The 19709-nt window shown below is 41.7% G+C and overlaps 4 non-coding genes and 1 pseudogene across 4 annotated transcripts; 4 read left to right on the top strand and 1 right to left on the bottom strand.

The window, feature by feature from the left end:
• Positions 1-691: 691 nt before the first annotated feature.
• On the top strand, positions 692-889 carry LOC142707523 (U2 spliceosomal RNA). The gene has a single exon (XR_012868491.1). It is a non-coding gene; the product is annotated as a U2 spliceosomal RNA (small nuclear RNA).
• Positions 890-7150: 6261 nt separating this feature from the next.
• On the top strand, positions 7151-7344 carry LOC142707540 (U2 spliceosomal RNA). Its single transcript, XR_012868501.1, has one exon. It is a non-coding gene; the product is annotated as a U2 spliceosomal RNA (small nuclear RNA).
• Positions 7345-13564: 6220 nt separating this feature from the next.
• Positions 13565-13761, top strand: LOC142707533 (U2 spliceosomal RNA). The gene has a single exon (XR_012868496.1). It is a non-coding gene; the product is annotated as a U2 spliceosomal RNA (small nuclear RNA).
• Positions 13762-14999: 1238 nt separating this feature from the next.
• Positions 15000-15190, top strand: LOC142707543 (U2 spliceosomal RNA). Its single transcript, XR_012868503.1, has one exon. It is a non-coding gene; the product is annotated as a U2 spliceosomal RNA (small nuclear RNA).
• A 1524-nt stretch (positions 15191-16714) lies between these two features.
• LOC142707526 (U2 spliceosomal RNA) lies at positions 16715-16939 on the bottom strand (annotated as a pseudogene).
• Positions 16940-19709: the final 2770 nt, after the last annotated feature.

The raw sequence follows: 19709 nt of genomic DNA, 5'->3' as shown, positions 1-19709 counted from the left end.
GTTTGAGAGGACAGGATGTTGTGAATGTTTGGAAGAAGTTAAGTGTGACAGGTATGTCAAATAGGCAAAAAGACATAGTGTGGATGGCGATGCATGATATTTTGCCTGTTAGAGATGTGCAGAGGAGGAGGATGTTAGTTAGATTTGAGGTTTGTCCGAGAGTTGGGTGTGGTTCGTGTGAGACTGTAAGACATCTCTTTTGGGACTGTGATTATGCTTATGAGGTTTGGAGAAGAATGGGTGGTTTGTGTAAGGAATTGGCTGGGGTAAGTTTTATGGATTGGAAGGTCGCAATGTTCGCTATAGGTGCATGTAATAGGGCAAGTGATAGGGTATTATGGTTGATTATGGTGTGTATAATGGAGAGCTTGTGGGATGTGCGCAATTTAGGTATTTTCAAGCATAAGTGGGTACCAATTAATGATTGTGTGAGGATGATATTGTCGAGATTATATGTGGTTTATCGCTGGGATAGTCACTGTGGTGGTGGCATAGACGCAGAGGGAGTTTGGAAATTTAAGAAATGGAGAAGGTTAGTGAAATACAGTTAACTGTTGTTTTTTATCTCTGTTTCAAATGTTGTCCCTTGTATTATTATGTTCCTTTTTGATCGGAATAAAGTATTACCATGATGATGTATGACTAAGGCAACTTATGCCTTAAAGATGCAAAATGGTTCTTGCGTTGTACTGTTGCTTTAAGTTGAACTGAATGGTATAAAAAAAAAAATAAAAAATCTGTTCTTATCAGTTTAATATCTGATACGTCCCCTATCTGGGGACCATATATTAAATGGATTTTTAGAACAGGGAGATGGAAATAGAGCTTGCTCTGTCCACTCCACGCATTGACCTGGTATTGCAGTATTTCCAGGACCGGTGCACCCTTTCCTTATGTGTTGACTAAAATCAGATTCCAAAAGTGTTTTTTGTGTTTGCCATTGTTTCTGTCTTTCTGAAGGGATCTCCCCTTTTAATCCCATTATTTCAACACCTGTTGGACAATGCATGAGTGATAATGAGCTAATTGATTAAATGCAATTAATGAATACATTGCCACCTCTTGTTTTGTGTCGTCTGTGTGTCTGTGTTTCCGGCATTTCACATTGGAACAGCTCATTCACCTTCCTTGTCTTCTCTCCGCCCTCCCTTTTAGGTAAGTTAAAGAGCTGCACCTGAGCCAGCCACTGATTGATGCAGCACCACAGTCAAATAGTGGAGTGGAGTAGGGGAACAGCAAACAGCCATTAAAGCCGCCCGCCCGCCCGCCACAATGGACCTACCTGTGTACACTAGATGGATGTGATGGAATGTACTGTCGTCCCTACATTTCAAGAAGGAGTAAGAATTGCAGTTGCAACAAAGCCTTGCTTGCCTACAAAGAGAGCAGCAATTTGGATTTGTTACTATGTTACCTAGAAGAATAACAAACTGTGCAAGGATGGAGGTTGTAGGAGCAAGGAGAAGTTGTCTGTAAAGTTGGTGGATGCTTATTTTCCATTTTGCAGTCCCTTGTCTCCCTCTTGTGGCCTCCTGGAGGCAACTAGCTGTGCAAAAAAAGACAGCCTGGCGGCCGGCTGTTGCAGTGTTGCCCTCTCAGGCAACACTGAGTGACTGACTGAGCCGCACCGTCTTATATAAAGTTCAGACGGAACTTTGCACGTGTCATAGTGGAGCCCTGAGGAGCCAGAGCCAGCTTTCTGACATCATAATGGGGCCTCAGAGATAAAAGCCTGGGCCCAGGCAGTGTTGGTCAGTGCTGCTCAGCAGGCAGCACTGGACTGGACTGGATTACAGCTGATACAAGGTGTGAAGGAACAAGGGGTGGCTGTGGGCATGCACTTGCTGCCGCTGCCAGTGTTTATCTGCATGGCAGCAGGGCATTTGGGCGTTGCCAGGAAGGCGTTTTTATGTAGATTCCTCCTCTTTCAGCACTGCATTGTGGTGCAAGCAAAAGAAGCAAATCCTGTCTGGCTTCCTCTCCGGCCTTTATTCACCTCCCGTGTAGCTGTAAGTGTGTGAGCCTGCAGGGCCCCATGGAATTGCCTAGAAGTAGGCTGAATCGCTGCAAGGGCTGAACAGCAGTATCGGGCAGGCTCGGGCAACGCGCGGCCCGTTCGGGTTATCGCTTCTCGGCCTTTTGGCTCAGATCAGGTTTATTGCCTGGTCTGGGCCGGGGGTTCGGTCTTTCGTGGAGTCCTCTCCGACGTTTTTGGGAGCGATCATCGTGCCGTTGGGCATTCCTCATCAAGATGGCAGCTGTGCGGAATACAATTCGTTTTGTGGTGAATGAGCAGAGGAGAGAAGAAGTGGATACTGGGCACATCATTGAGAATATCCTTCTGGACCTGGCTGGAGTCACATTGGTAGAGGTATTCTGTATCCAAGCTTTCAGCAATATTGCTACGTATGACGTATCCTTTTTTGAGGCCGCCTACTGTCTAAATGTTTTTCAGTTGCTCAAGGAGAAACATATGCATGAGGCTTTAAAATCTATTGAAGTGCTACCTCTTTTCTCAGCAGTGGAGAAATGTATTACCATCCACATGTATAACCCATTTCTGGATAGAAGGCTGGTCAGGGCCTTTTTAGCACACTACTGTACCCATGTTAGAGGAGGTGTGGAGCAGAAGAACCTATGGGGAGTTTTCAATGGTGATATCAAGTACTGGGTCAGGCTGAAACCTGACTCCAGCTGTATTGGAGGAGTGATGAATCCTCCCGCTAATTTTTCCATTGGTGGGAACAAGGGATATCTTTACTACCAAGATATGCCATCATTTTGCAGATCATGTTTTTCCTACGGGCATACTAAAGATGCATGTAAAGGCAAGGTTTGCAGAAATTGCAAGGAAACAGGACATGAGGTTAGTGCATGCATTTCCCCATCCAGGTGTGATATTTGTGGTTTGCCTGGTCATACCTGTAGAAAATGCCCAAAGGTGTTTCCCTTCTTAGGGCAAGAGAGAAGGACATGGGGCAGACAGGTGAGAACAACAAGTTCCCTTGCTGCCTCTTCTGATGTAATTTCAGAGCCTGCTGGCAGTGTTTCTGTGGCTGCTTCTCAGGACCCTGGGAAAGCTGGATTAGGAGAGGTTCTAACCTCACATACTGACAGCATGGAGTTGGGTGTGGTCCCTCCTGCAGAGCCAACTGTTGATGAGACACCTGTGGTTATACCTATGGAAGGTGAAGACACAGCGCCACCTAGTGGGTGTGCATACCCTGATAATGGTGCAAGTATGCAAATTTTGTCTTTCTCTAGCCCAGAGTCAAAAACGGAAGACTCAGCTAAAGTGGAGTGGTCAATATCGGAGGAGGACGAGAAGGAGGCCAGGATGCCTAGTGCCACTAGTGCGGAAATTTTCCACAAAGTTGTCTCAAAAAGGGGGAAATCTGGAAAGGCGGTGAAGAGACTGAAGATAGGTTTGTTGGAAGATTCTGCTCATGCAAATCCTTTCTCATTGCTGGACAGTGACTCTAGTTGTAGCCCTAAGTCATCTGAGGTGGCCTCAGAAGTACCCAGCTCTCCTGGGGAAGGTTTCCTCAGTGAAGTCAATGTGGCAAATCTGGAAAGAGCGATGTATTTCCCTGGGACGTGATATGTTCTGGTTATTTCATGGCTTTCCTTTGCACTAACCATACTATGCCCGCATGTCTTTGAGATTAAAGATTGTCTCACAAAATGTACGGGTGTTCTCCTCTGCTCACAAGCGTGCTGCAGTCCTGGACTTTTTGGCCTCTAAGGGCAGTGACATTGTTTGCGTACAAGAATGTGGTTTATCAAAAATGCCTAGGAAAGAAGAATGGAAGTTTGGGGAAGCAATTTGGTCCTTTTCTTCCACAAATAGGAATGATGGAATTGGTATTCTCTTCAAAAATAATGAGTTTGTCATCAAACAGACTCAAATCATTCAGGAAGGAAGATGTGTCTGTGTGTTACTATCCTATAAGGGATGGCAGTTTAGGCTTATCAATATCTATGGCCATGCTGTGAAATCTGATAGGTTGGCACTTTTTGATACTTTAAAATTTTTTCTACATGGTAAAGTTCCTGTTATTATTGTCGGTGATATTAACTGTATCCTGGAGAAGCAGGCCCGAGCCGGATCCACAGAGTCTAATGTGGACGCTACTGGAAGTGTGTGGAACAAAATTTTGCAGGACTTTGCTTTGCAGGACGCTGTCACCAGGAAACCAGGTCCATTTACCTATCATGCCGATGACGGAAGAACAGATTCTCGTCTGGACTTTTTCTTTTTTTCTACCTCGGCAATGAAATGTGTAGATTATGCGCAGGAGAGAGTGTGGTTTTCAGATCACGAGTGTTTGTTGGGGGTTTTTGTTATAAATAATTTCTTTTATGGTAGAGGGGTATGGAAGATGAATGTTAGTTTTCTGAGTGATGAAAGGGTAAAAACTAGGTTTGGGAAAAAATATGGGTTAGGAAGAAAAATTATTTCTCTAATGTGTGTGAATGGTGGGTATGGGTGAAAAAAAAGATTGGTGGGTTTTTTAGACAGATAGGGTATAGAAGAGCGAGAAGGAAAAGATTAGAATATTCACGCTTTAATATGCGGATGACGTTCCTTCAACAATGTAAATATTTGGGTATGGATGTAAGACACGATTTGGAAAAAACAAAAAAAGATATTAAGGAGTGGTTCCGAGAAAAAGGGAAAGAAATAATATTTAGGTCTAAGGTGGAGGTTAGAGATAATCACGAGAAATGCACTAGATTTTTCTTTAAAAAAATGTGTGGTGGAAAAAGTGGAATGAATGTGTTATTGGATAAGGATGATAAAGAGGTGTTTGGTAAGGATGTGATTGATGTGGTGTCTGATTTTTATAAACAACTGTATGATGTGAAGAAGTGTGATCTGGGTGATGATGATGAGTTTTTGGATATTTTGTGTAATTTTGTTCCTGAAAGTGAATGTTCCTTTTTGCTTGGTGAGATTATGGATGGTGAAGTAAAGGATGTGGTGGGAAGTATGGCTAAAAATAAGTCTCCAGGGATCGATGGGATACCAGCTGATTTCTATGGGAAATATTGGGATATAATTGGGAAGGATGTTATAGATGTTATGAGAGTGTTGTTTTCTGGGACGAATATGTGTGATGTGACGAAGAAGGGTATGGTAGTTCTGTTGCATAAAAAAGGAGATAAGAGGCGGTTAGAAAACTGGCGACCGATTACTTTGCTGAATACGGATTATAAAATTTTTGCCAAGCTGATTGCGAATCGTATGAGAGATGTGATTGGGTGTGTGATTGATGAGGATCAGGTATGTGCGGTACCAAAAAGGAAATTGCATGAGAATGTGGCGTTGGTGCGGGACATGCTTGAGGATTGTAAGGGTCGGAATAAGAAGGTGATTGTGTGTGCGTTAGATTTTGAGAAAGCATTTGATCGTGTGGCGCATGTGTTTTTGTTTAAAGTGTTAGAGAGAATGGGTTTTCCGGTTCAGTTTGTGAGTTTGTTGAAGAATTTATATGCGAATGCAAAGAGTTGTGTGCAGGTGAATGGGTTTTTTTCAGAATCATTTAATATTATGTCTGGTGTGCGACAGGGTTGTCCGTTGTCTCCCATCCTATTTATTTGTGCGATTGAACCATTGTTGCAAATGATTAGAAATGATAAGGTTGTGAAAGGTTTGGTGGTGCCCGGGTGTGATGGAAAGCGTGTGAAAGCTTTGGGATATATGGATGATATTTGTGTATTGTGTGATTCAGTGTATGATATGTCCAGAGTGAAGTTGATTGTAAATATGTTTTGTATTGCGTCTGCTTTTAAAATAAATTGGGGTAAGAGCAAATTTAAATTTTTTTTCAGTAATGAGCGAGTGAGTGATTCTGATATGGAACAGGTGAATGGTGTGAAAATTTTGGGTATTGTGTTTGATGATGAGTTGAAAGGGAAAGAAAGTTGGGATGAGTTAGGTGGTAGGATTGTGAGAAAGTTGGAAATGTGGAGAATGAGGGATCTTTCTTTTTCAGGGAAGGTTTTAATTGTCAAAAGTATTATTTTACCTATGATTTTATATGTTGCTCTGGTTTTTCCTCCTGCCGTTGCTATGTTAAAAAAAGTGAATAGAGTTTTGTTCCTTTTTTTATGGGGGAGCGGGATTGAGAAGGCAAAGAGAGAAACTCTAATGAAGAGCAGACGTAATGGAGGCCTTGATTTTCCAAATTTGGAGATTTTCATTGGAATTAATTGTGTACGTTTTTTTGTACAGCTTTTATTTAAGGAATCCAAGGCTTCCAGAATGTCTAAGTATCTAGCTGGAACGGTGATTCAGCGTCTAAGGTGGGAAAAACTAAATTTATGTAAACCAATTGCTTTTCAGTGCACGGGGTGGTATTTGTATGTAGAAAAATTTATCAAAAAGTTCCAGCTAGAGGATGTAAGAATGGAGAGATTTTTGAGTGAAAAGAATGTTGTGAGAAGTATGTGTATGAATAATGTGATGTGTTCTGTAAATGGTTTGAATTCGGTGGAGTCTAAGTCTGTGTGGAAGAAGATTGTTACGTATGATGTGTCAAATAAGCAGAAAGATTTGTTATGGATGTCGGTACATGGAGTGTTGCCTGTAAGGAGTGTTCAGAAAAGAAGAGGTTTGGTTGCATCTGAAAGGTGTCCGAGAGAAGGTTGTGGGGATGATGAGGATGTGAGTCATGTGTTCTGGTCGTGTAAGCATGCAAAGGATGTTTGGAAAAAGTTGAGTGGGTTGTGCGAAGAATTGACTGGGTTGAAGAGTTTGACGTATGAAATTGTCTTGTTTGGTTTGTGTAGTTTGGGTAGTGAAAAGGATAGAGTGTTGTGGATTTTTTTGACTTGTGTGAAAGAGGTATTGTGGAATACGAGGAATTTGAATGTGTATAAAAGAGAAGTATTTGAGATGGAGGATGTGGTTAGTATGGTATTGGCTAAATTGTATTTTTATTATAAATGGGATCTAGAAAAAGGTATGGATGCGGAAGGGATATGGCGAATGTTAAAATGGCGGTATTTAGTTTGAGGAGTTTTGTTTGACTTATCTTGTATTTGATGGAAAAATAAAATAATGAACCAGAGTGATGAGATTTTTTGAAAAATAGAGAGGTGGTTTGAACAACTACAGTTCTCGGTTTTATTCAAAAAAACCTGAATGGTTTAATAAAAAAAAAAAAAAAAAAAAAAAAAAAAAAATCTGTTCTTATCAGTTTAATATCTGATACGTCCCCTGTCTGGGGACCATATATTAAATGGATTTTTAGAACAGGGAGATGGAAATAGAGCTTGCTCTGTCCACTCCACACATTGACCTGGTATTGCAGTATTTCCTTATGTGTTGACTAAAATCAGATTCCAAAAGTGTTTTTTGTGTTTGCCATTGTTTCTGTCTTTCTGAAGGGATCTCCCCTTTTAATCCCATTATTTCAACACCTGTTGGACAATGCATGAGTGATAATGAGCTAATTGATTAAATGCAATTAATGAATACATTGCCACCTCTTGTTTTGTGTCGTCTGTGTGTCTGTGTTTCTGGCATTTCACATTGGAACAGCTCATTCACCTTCCTTGTCTTCTCTCCGCCCTCCCTTTTAGGTAAGTTAAAGAGCTGCACCTGAGCCAGCCACTGATTGATGCAGCACCACAGTCAAATAGTGGAGTGGAGTAGGGGAACAGCAAACAGCCATTAAAGCCGCCCGCCCGCCACAATGTACCTACCTGTGTACACTAGATGGATGTGATGGAATGTACTGTCGTCACTACATTTCAAGAAGGAGTAAGAATTGCAGTTGCAACAAAGCCTTGCTTGCCTACAAAGAGAGCAGCAATTTGGATTTGTTACTATGTTACCTAGAAGAATAACAAACTGTGCAAGGATGGAGGTTGTAGGAGCAAGGAGAAGTTGTCTGTAAAGTTGGTGGATGCTTATTTTCCATTTTGCAGTCCCTTGTCTCCCTCTTGTGGCCTCCTGGAGGCAACTAGCTGTGCAAAAAAAGACAGCCTGGCGGCCGGCTGTTGCAGTGTTGCCCTCTCAGGCAACACTGAGTGACTGACTGAGCCGCACCGTCTTATATAAAGTTCAGACGGAACTTTGCACGTGTCATAGTGGAGCCCTGAGGAGCCAGAGCCAGCTTTCTGACATCATAATGGGGCCTCAGAGATAAAAGCCTGGGCCCAGGCAGTGTTGGTCAGTGCTGCTCAGCAGGCAGCACTGGACTGGACTGGATTACAGCTGATACAAGGTGTGAAGGAACAAGGGGTGGCTGTGGGCATGCACTTGCTGCCGCTGCCAGTGTTTATCTGCATGGCAGCAGGGCATTTGGGCGTTGCCAGGAAGGCGTTTTTATGTAGATTCCTCCTCTTTCAGCACTGCATTGTGGTGCAAGCAAAAGAAGCAAATCCTGTCTGGCTTCCTCTCCGGCCTTTATTCACCTCCCGTGTAGCTGTGAGTGTGTGAGCCTGCAGGGCCCCATGGAATTGCCTAGAAGTAGGCTGAATCGCTGCAAGGGCTGAACAGCCGTATCGGGCAGGCTCGGGCAACGCGCGGCCCGTTCGGGTTATCGCTTCTCGGCCTTTTGGCTACGACCAAGTGTAGTAGTCAGGGTGCGAGTCCTGGAGTGATCCAGCAGTTTCCTTTGCAGGAGCTGCTGTCTAATTTTCTGTGGTTTTTACCGACAGTGTCTTATTGAAGAATGGCTGGGCTGAAGAATACCATCCGGATGGAAGTGGATCCCAAGGACCATCAGAAGAACAACCTCCGTTTTATGATTGAAAAGATCATTGAAGGTAAAGCTGGTGTGCAGAGAAATCTGATTTTTGCTGTTCAGGACTTCTGGAAAACAGGTGTGTACGACGTTACCTTCATAAATGAAGAAATTTGCATAAACGTCTATGAATGGCTGCGCAGTAACAAGGATGACCCCATGATGCAAGGTATAAAATGTACGCCGTTGTTCGGATTGAATGAAATTGTTATCACGGTGCATGTCTACAATCCCTACACCAAGATGGAGGTTCTTGTAAATTTTCTCCTTAACTACTGCCAGTATGTTAGAGATGGAGTACCCCAGGTGAATTGCATGGGTATTTTCAACTGCAAATACAAGTTCAGAGTGAAGTTGAAGCAGGACCCTAATTACTTAGGAGGTTTTATGCACCCACCTGCGAGTTTCTCTGTGGCAGGCCAGAGGGGGTTCATAATGTACCCTGGGCAGCCAAAGTACTGCAGAAATTGTTTTCTTTTTGGTCATACACAGGATGTTTGCACTAAAGGAAGTTGCTGCAGGAACTGTAAGCAGGAGGGGCACACAGCTAATGAGTGTCCTACTCCACGTGCCTGTGATATCTGTGGTAAAACTGACCATTTATTTAGAGATTGCCCCAATGCAGCTGCACAGAAGGAGCAGAATCAGAAGAGGGCGGAGGAGGCTCAGCAAAGAGAAGTGGAGCGGCGGGAACACAGTGCAACACAAAGGAGATCATTTGCAAGTGTGGTAAGAGGCCCAGCCAGTGAAGAGGTAAGGAGGGGTGATGAGACTACTACACAAACACCTGTGGTGAGTGCCCTGCCCCCGCTTTTACCTCCTTTGAGAAGTTTGGAGGAAGTGATTGAGGAGTTCACCAGCTCTGTTCATGCATCTGACCCATGTAACATAGAGGAATATCCATCTGGGACAGAGACTATAAAGAGTCAAAGGGAGGGTGGTGGGGATAAAAGCTCTGAGGAAGACAGTCAAACCTTCTTGGTTCGCAGGGAAAAATCCTGTAAAAAAAGACGCACTGAGAAGAGTGAGAAGGAAGGTGTGGAAACAAGCAACCCTTTTCAGGTGCTGGAGATTGACCCTATGGACGCTGACACAGTTTGCCCTGCAGTTTAGGGATAAGTGATGTGTTTCACTCACCTGTGGTCTTCACATTATGCAAGGAAGAGGAAACCTCTGGGAAGAGAAATTTGTGTTATTTTTAGTACTATGTGCAAAAATGTATTTTGTTGTACTTTTATGTATTTTCTTTTTAGGTTGCTCTCCATGAGCTAGAAGTTTTAAGTTGAATATGGGCTTCAGGATAGTGTCTCAAAATGTCAGAGTCTTCAAGAGTAAAAATAGACGAGCTGCTATTCTAGAGTTCCTGGCACAGGAAAGTGCTTCTATTTTTTGTTTGCAGGAATGTGGTTTGTGTGAGTCAATTGGAAGTGATGAATGGGTGCATGGTAGTATGGTATGGTCAGGCAGTGTGTTAAATAAAAATGATGGGGTGGGAGTTTTGTTTAAAGGGAGGGAAGTATCTTTAGTTAGTTATACTGTTATAGAACAAGGTAGATGCATTTTAGTTATCTTTGAGTACAAAAATGTACAGTTATGTTTAATTAATATATATGCTCCAACAAATAAAGTAGAAAGAAATGTTTTATTTGAAAAAATTAAGTTTTTCATTCCAGGGAGAATGCCTGTAATTTTAGTTGGTGATCTAAATTGTGATCTCACTAAGAGTAATGTTGACATATCAGGGAAAACATTTTTGGATTTAGTTAGTGATTTTAATTTATCAGATATGCAAAAGTTATGTAAAATAGACCCGAATTTAAATACCTATCATGCTGATAGGGGGAGAATTCATAGTAGGTTGGATTATTGCTTTGTTTCGCAAAATGTTATTTCTTTAAGTTATAAACAGCATGGGGTTTTGTTTTCAGACCATGAGTGTGTAATATGTGAGGTGGATGTGGATGCAAAGGGTGTGTATGGGCGGGGTTTATGGAAATTAAATGTGAGTCTGTTAGAAAGTGAGGATGTGAGGCGGGAATATGCAAATCGGTATGCATGTTGGGTAAGGAAGAAAAGTGATTTTACTGATATCTGTAGGTGGTGGGATTGGGTTAAAATGAAGACAAGATCGTTTTTCAAAAATGTTGGGTATAAATGTGCTGCGATTAAGAGGGAAAAGTATGTGAGGTTGAATGCTCAGTTGAGTTTATTATATAAGTTAAGGGATGAAGGTTCTGATGTGAGTGAGGATATATTAGTTATCAAAAGAGAGATTAATGAATTTATGTTTGAGAGAGGTAAGAGTGTTATTTTTAGAGCAAAATTGGAGAGAATGGAATATGATGAGAAATGTACACGTTTTTTTTTCAAAAAAGTGTTTGGTAAAAAACAAAGTATGAATGTGTTGATTGGGGAGGATGGTAGTGAGGTGAGTGGTGATGATGTGAGTGAGGAAGTGGCAAAGTTCTATGAAGAGTTGTATGCAGAAAAATGGAGGGATGATACTTTGGAGAGTGAGGTGTTGAATGGGATGGATAAAAATTTGAGTGATGTTGAGAAAGAATGTGTTATGAAGGATGTGACTATGGATGAAGTATGGAAGGTAATAAATAGTATGGCTGTGAATAAGACACCAGGGGAAGATGGACTCCCTATAGAGTTCTATAGGTTAATGTGGGATGTGATTGGAAAAGATGTGATAGAATTGTGTAAATATATGTGGGTGAATGAAGAAATTACTGAAAGTATGCGTGCGGGTGTGATTGTGTTGATTCCGAAAAAGGGAGAGTTAAAGGAATTGAAAAATTGGCGCCCGATAACGTTACTCAATTGTGATTATAAGATTTACGCAAAAGTGATAGCCAATAGGATGCGTGATGTGATTGAGAGTGTGGTTGGGGATGAGCAATGTTGTGCGGTACCTGGGAGAAGAATACATGAGAATGTGTGTATGTTAAGAGATTGTTTGTGGGATTGTATGGAAAGGAAGAAGGATGTGCATTTGGTAAGTTTGGATTTTGAAAAAGCGTATGATAGGTTGTCTCATAAGTTTTTGTATAAGGTGTTGCTGAAAATGGGTTTTCCAGCTGAGTTTGTATGTAGAATTAGGAGTTTGTATGGTGGGATATATAGTCGTGTGTTATTGAATGGGTGTGTGGGTAGGAGAGTGATTGTGTCTTCTGGTGTGCGTCAAGGATGTCCGTTGTCACCGGTTGCTTTCATTTGTGCGATTGAGCCATTATTGTGTTTGTTAAGGAAAGATAAGGTCGTGCGTGGTGTTCAGATTCCAGGGAGTGGGGGGAGAGAGTGGAAGGTAAGTGGCTATATGGATGATGTGTGCGTTCTATGTGATTCTGAATGTGCTATAAAACGTGTGAAACTGTTAGTGTCCTTTTTTTGTGGCGCGTCTGCTTTTCGTGTTAACTGGAGTAAGAGTGAATGTAAAAGTTTTGGGAGCAGTAAGGTGAGGGGGGATATAGGGGTGAACATTGTGGATGGACCAATTAAGGTGTTGGGGGTGAAATTTACAGAAAAATTAGATGGGAAAGAATGTTGGGATGATGTGAAGAAGAAAGTGGAAAGTAAATTATGTTTTTGGAGGATGAGAAGTTTATCTTTTACTGGGAAGATTTTGATTATTAAGAGTGTTGTTTTGCCAATATACTTGTATATTGCTTTTGTGTTTCCACCTAATTATATGTGTTTGAGGAGCTTAAATAGGATTTTGTTTGTTTTCTTGTGGGGATCAAAAATGGAGCGAGCGAGGAGGGAGGTGGTAATTAAATCTGTGAGGAATGGTGGATTGGGTTTTCCTAACTTAGAAGTATTCTTTGGGGTAAATATGTGTATTTTTCTTCTAAGAGTAGTTAGGGCAGACTTAAAATATTCTGTTATGTGTAAATATTTGTTTGGGACTTACCTGATTCGGATGAAGTGGTGTGCAAGAGATTTACGTAGTCCAGTTGTGTTTGTTGTGCCTGTATGGTATGTGTGGATGTATACGTTTCTTGTGAAATATAAGTTGCATGGTGTGGATGTTAGGATGTTGCGCAATAAGAGTTTGGTGTACAGGATGATTGAGTGTGCGGAGACTGAGTGTGGTATAAATATGGTGAGAGGAAGAGAGGTGGGGAAAGTATGGAAGAAAGTAAGAATGGATGGTTTGACAAATAAGCAGAGTGAATTGGTGTGGCAAAGTTTGCATGGAGTGTTACCAGTAAGAGAATTCCAGAGGAATCGTGGGCTAATCAGGAGTGATATGTGTCCAAGGTCTGATTGTAATGGAAGGGAGAGTGTTATTCATTTGTTCTGGAATTGTAAGTATGCAAGAAAAGTGATAAAGAGAATGGGACCGTTATGTAAGGAGTTGACTGGGGTGAGTTTGTTGTCTTTTGAAATGTTTATGTTTGGGTTGTGTGCGTGTAATGGAGAAAAAGAGAGAGTGTTGTGGTTGTTGCTTGCATGTATAAAAGAAGTATTATGGGATGTAAGGAATGTATATGTGTTTAAAAGGAAAGAACTGGCTGTTAGAGATAGTGTGAGAATGGCATTGGGAAAGCTATATGTTTGTTTTTTGTGGGATAAAAAGAGAAAAGGGGAAATGGATGCAGAGGGGGTGTGGAAAGTTAAAAAATGGATTGATATTGTTGATTGTTGATCATGATTTCTTTTTTCTGTAATGTTTTATGCAATGATGTTGCTGTTTTTGTTGTTGACCTTTGGAAAAATATATTTAGAATGTTTTCTGGATGATGATGGGACAGTTTTTTCGTGAAATTGTCATAGAACGGATATGGTTGTGGTTGATCGTATTCATTCCCATCTGAGGGAAAAAAAAAAAAAAAAAAAATCTGTTCTTATCAGTTTAATATCTGATACGTCCCCTATCTGGGGACCATATATTAAATGGATTTTTAGAACAGGGAGATGGAAATAGAGCTTGCTCTGTCCACTCCACGCATTGACCTGGTATTGCAGTATTTCCAGGACCGGTGCACCCTTCCCTTATGTGTTGACTAAAATCAGATTCCAAAAGTGTTTTTTGTGTTTGCCATTGTTTCTGTCTTTCTGAAGGGATCTCCCCTTTTAATCCCATTATTTCAACACCTGTTGGACAATGCATGAGTGATAATGAGCTAATTGATTAAATGCAATTAATGAATACATTGCCACCTCTTGTTTTGTGTCGTCTGTGTGTCTGTGTTTCCGGCATTTCACATTGGAACAGCTCATTCACCTTCCTTGTCTTCTCTCCGCCCTCCCTTTTAGGTAAGTTAAAGAGCTGCACCTGAGCCAGCCACTGATTGATGCAGCACCACAGTCAAATAGTGGAGTGGAGTAGGGGAACAGCAAACAGCCATTAAAGCCGCCCGCCCGCCCGCCCGCCACAATGGACCTACCTGTGTACACTAGATGGATGTGATGGAATGTACTGTCGTCCCTACATTTCAAGAAGGAGTAAGAATTGCAGTTGCAACAAAGCCTTGCTTGCCTACAAAGAGAGCAGCAATTTGGATTTGTTACTATGTTACCTAGAAGAATAACAAACTGTGCAAGGATGGAGGTTGTAGGAGCAAGGAGAAGTTGTCTGTAAAGTTGGTGGATGCTTATTTTCCATTTTTCAGTCCCTTGTCTCCCTCTTGTGGCCTCCTGGAGGCAACTAGCTGTGCAAAAAAAGACAGCCTGGCGGCCGGCTGTTGCAGTGTTGCCCTCTCAGGCAACACTGAGTGACTGACTGAGCCGCACCGTCTTATATAAAGTTCAGACGGAACTTTGCACGTGTCATAGTGGAGCCCTGAGGAGCCAGAGCCAGCTTTCTGACATCATAATGGGGCCTCAGAGATAAAAGCCTGGGCCCAGGCAGTGTTGGTCAGTGCTGCTCAGCAGGCAGCACTGGACTGGACTGGATTACAGCTGATACAAGGTGTGAAGGAACAAGGGGTGGCTGTGGGCATGCACTTGCTGCCGCTGCCAGTGTTTATCTGCATGGCAGCAGGGCATTTGGGCGTTGCCAGGAAGGCGTTTTTATGTAGATTCCTCCTCTTTCAGCACTGCATTGTGGTGCAAGCAAAAGAAGCAAATCCTGTCTGGCTTCCTCTCCGGCCTTTATTCACCTCCCGTGTAGCTGTGAGTGTGTGAGCCTGCAGGGCCCCATGGAATTGCCTAGAAGTAGGCTGAATCGCTGCAAGGGCTGAACAGCAGTATCGGGCAGGCTCGGGCAACGCGCGGCCCGTTCGGGTTATCGCTTCTCGGCCTTTTGGCTAAGATCAAGTGTAGTATCTGTTCTTATCAGTTTAATATCTGATACGTCCCCTATCTGGGGACCATATATTAAATGGATTTTTAGAACAGGGAGATGGAAATAGAGCTTGCTCTGTCCACTCCACGCATTGACCTGGTATTGCAGTATTTCCTTATGTGTTGACTAAAATCAGATTCCAAAAGTGTTTTTTGTGTTTGCCATTGTTTCTGTCTTTCTGAAGGGATCTCCCCTTTTAATCCCATTATTTCAACACCTGTTGGACAATGCATGAGTGATAATGAGCTAATTGATTAAATGCAATTAATGAATACATTGCCACCTCTTGTTTTGTGTCGTCTGTGTGTCTGTGTTTCTGGCATTTCACATTGGAACAGCTCATTCACCTTCCTTGTCTTCTCTCCGCCCTCCCTTTTAGGTAAGTTAAAGAGCTGCACCTGAGCCAGCCACTGATTGATGCAGCACCACAGTCAAATAGTGGAGTGGAGTAGGGGAACAGCAAACAGCCATTAAAGCCGCCCGCCCGCCACAATGTACCTACCTGTGTACACTAGATGGATGTGATGGAATGTACTGTCGTCACTACATTTCAAGAAGGAGTAAGAATTGCAGTTGCAACAAAGCCTTGCTTGCCTACAAAGAGAGCAGCAATTTGGATTTGTTACTATGTTACCTAGAAGAATAACAAACTGTGCAAGGATGGAGGTTGTAGGAGCAAGGAGAAGTTGTCTGTAAAGTTGGTGGATGCTTATTTTCCATTTTGCAGTCCCTTGTCTCCCTCTTGTGGCCTCCTGGAGGCAACTAGCTGTGCAAAAAAAGACAGCCTGGCGGCCGGCTGTTGCAGTGTTGCCCTCTCAGGCAACACTGAGTGACTGACTGAGCCGCACCGTCTTATATAAAGTTCAGACGGAACTTTGCACGTGTCATAGTGGAGCCCTGAGGAGCCAGAGACAGCTTTCTGACATCATAATGGGGCCTCAGAGATAAAAGCCTGGGCCCAGGCAGTGTTGGTCAGTGCTGCTCAGCAGGCAGCACTGGACTGGACTGGATTACAGCTGATACAAGGTGTGAAGGAACAAGGGGTGGCTGTGGGCATGCACTTGCTGCCGCTGCCAGTGTTTATCTGCATGGCAGCAGGGCATTTGGGCGTTGCCAGGAAGGCGTTATTCTTCTAGGTAACATAGTAACAAATCCAAATTGCTGCTCTCTTTGTAGGCAAGCAAGGCTTTGTTGCAACTGCAATTCTTACTCCTTCTTGAAATGTAGTGACGACAGTACATTCCATCACATCCATCTAGTGTACACAGGTAGGTCCATTGTGGCGGGCGGGCGGCTTTAATGGCTGTTTGCTGTTCCCCTACTCCACTCCACTATTTGACTGTGGTGCTGCATCAATCAGTGGCTGGCTCAGGTGCAGCTCTTTAACTTACCTAAAAGGGAGGGCGGAGAGAAGACAAGGAAGGTGAATGAGCTGTTCCAATGTGAAATGCCGGAAACACAGACACACAGACGACACAAAACAAGAGGTGGCAATGTATTCATTAATTGCATTTAATCAATTAGCTCATTATCACTCATGCATTGTCCAACAGGTGTTGAAATAATGGGATTAAAAGGGGAGATCTCTTCAGAAAGACAGAAACAATGGCAAACACAAAAAACACTTTTGGAATCTGATTTTAGTCAACACATAAGGAAAGGTTGCACCGGTCCTGGAAATACTGCAATACCAGGTCAATGCGTGGAGTGGACAGAGCAAGCTCTATTTCCATCTCCCTGTTCTAAAAATCCATTTAATATATGGTCCCCAGATAGGGGACGTATCAGATATTAAACTGATAAGAACAGATTTTTTTTTTTTTAAGTTGGCTACCCCCTCGCGGGGGTGTCAATGATTTATTACTTAAAATTCAAAAAATATTTACAATGAATTACAGCTTTTTACAATGAATTACAGTAATAAAATCAATTTACATAAAAACACATAAAAGGGGACATGGTGGCAAATTCTTATATATTGGAGTTCCATTCTTTTACAAACCATTTATTTGAAAGGGTGGCATTTCTTTTTTTATCTAATAAATAATAAATGTACATCTCGCTAAAACAAAGACCTAAAACATCGTCAACAGATAAAACATCGTGCTTAAAAATCAGGATGTTCCTGGCCTTCCACAGAGCTTCTTTTACGCAGTTCATCGTCTTCCATGCAATAGTCTTTTGGTTCGCGGTTGGGCATCCAAAGAGTCCATATAAAATCATTTCGTAAGTCAAGTCCTTTAGGTCTGCCATCTTCTTCATTAGAGGGAATATCTTTATCCAAATATGTTTAGTAAAATCGCAAGTCCAAAAAATATGACGCACGGTCTCCTCAGCCTGGCAGCCTTCCCTCGGACAGATGGCAGACCTCGCGAATCCTCTCCTGAATTGGAATGCCCGGCATGGAAGACATTGATGAACGCAGCTCCAGGCCAGGTCCATCTGTGTATTAAAAAGATAAAACACATTAACCATTTTGAAGATAAAAGCACAGCGTTCATTATTAAAATTTTCAATATTAGTGACGACTTCATTTCCTCTTATGTCTTTTATAAGTTTCTTACTGTTTATCATGTCATTAAAATTTTTCCCTTTAAAATTAAACAAGGCCACTATTTTCTCTAAAATCACGTAATTTGCTGGTAGATTAAAAGCATAAGGTGAGGTTAAAACAATTTCAAACCACCCCATCCTTCGCATAAAAAACCCAGTATTAAAACGTAGAAAATAAGACCAATGATGTTGTTTAAAAAGAGAATTAAGACAGAAACAAAAGTACTTGATTAAAAGAAACCTATTAAAATCTGGAAAGTCTTTGCCACCCTTTGGTTTGATTTTCATTACCGTCTCACGTTTAAGTTTCTCCATTCTGGAACTCCAAAAGAAGGTAAAACAAGCTTTAGTAATTTTTCTTAATAAAACCGTGGGAGGAGGGAAAACCATGCTTAAGTATAAAAGCAAAGGTAAAATTATCATTTTAATTATTAAAATTTTTCCCTCCATGGTAAGCTTCCTCATGTTCCACATGCATATTTTTTGATTTACCTTCTGCGCCACCATGTCCCAACTGATAAAACCATTGTCGTACTCACTGAAGGAGACACCTAAAATTTTAATATTATCAGACACAGGAACCGGTATATCTCTAAGAGCCATGCTTCCTATGTTTAAAATATGACTCTTGCTGAAGTTTACTTTAAAACCGGAAGCACAGCAATAAAACTCGATTTGCCTAAGGGTTCTCTGAAGCGACAGGGCGTCCCTACATAAAACCGCCACATCATCCATGTACCCCACTGCTTTGGCCTCTACGCCGCCTCCCCCGGGCAGGGGGACTCCACGGATACACTTATCGCGGCGAATTGCGCATAACAGAGGCTCCAATGCACATATAAAAAGCAGTGGGGACAAGGGACACCCCTGCTTCACCCCAGAGTTTAAAAATACGTCCTGTGTCTTAAAACCATTCACTAAAATTTTGCTGGTGCATTCTCTGTAAAAGGCTTTAATAGATAATAAAAATCCTTCAGGTATACCCATACGTTCTAAAACCTTAAAAAGATAAAAATGAGAGACACGGTCGAACGCCTTCTCAAAGTCTATAGATAAAATGGCTAATTTAACTTTTCTAGACCTCGTGTCCTCAATCACGTCTTTTATTAGGTTTAAATTATCCCAGATGCTGCGGCCTGGCACCCCACACACCTGGTCAGAGTGTATAATGTGGGGTATTATGGCTTTTAATCTATTTGCACATATTTTAGCCATAATTTTATAGTCGCTATTTAGAAGGGTTATTGGTCTCCAATTCTTTAAAACTGCGATGTCACCCGTCTTATACAGCAGGGAGACCTCACCCTTCCGCCAGGACTTAGGCAGCATCTTGGAATTAAAATCATCAGAAAAAAGGTTAAAAAGATCCTCTTTTAAAATGTCATAAAATTTTACATAAAACTCACTGGGTATACCGTCCGGTCCGGGAACTTTCCCTGTTTTAAAACTCTTAACAGTTTCTAAAACCTCCTGCTCCGTCAGCTCCTGTAATAAAAAATTCTGGGAGACAGGGTCTAAAACAGTAGTAATCTCCTTCAGTGAGTCACGCATAAAATTATGATCCACAGTCTTAACATTAAAAAGGTCAGTGTAAAACTCATGAACTTTACTTAAAAGACCCTGTACATCTGACACCCCTTCTATATTTTTGATAATTGCCTTTTTGTTATTTATTTTCTTAAAAAAGTACCTGGAGCAGGTCTCGTTCTCCTCCACATGTTGTATTTTTGAACGGAATATAATCTCTTTACCTTTCTGCTCCAGGCACTGGGCTATCTCCTTTTTCAAATTGGTGATGTCATCTTTAACGTCTATGTCATGATCTTGCATTTTGTACAGGGTCTGCAGACGGGTATTGAGAATTTTAAAAAAAGCGTATTTCTCTTTGGCTTTCGCCACGCTTTTCTTAATAAAAAAATCTTTTATTTTCTTTTTCATTTTCTCCCACCATGCACTGATGGGAGTACGTGTGTCTCTTACCCGCCTGCTTTCTTGGTAAAATTCAATAAAATCTGCTAAAACCTGTGGATCGTCTAAAAGGGAAACATTCATCTTCCAGGACTTTTTACATACAATATTATTAAGATCATGCTTTACTT

Source organism: Rhinoderma darwinii, unplaced genomic scaffold (genome assembly GCF_050947455.1).
Source record: "Rhinoderma darwinii isolate aRhiDar2 unplaced genomic scaffold, aRhiDar2.hap1 Scaffold_3463, whole genome shotgun sequence".
NCBI classification, from domain to species: Eukaryota; Metazoa; Chordata; class Amphibia; order Anura; family Rhinodermatidae; genus Rhinoderma; species Rhinoderma darwinii.
This window is presented reverse-complemented; position numbering and strand designations above follow the sequence as displayed.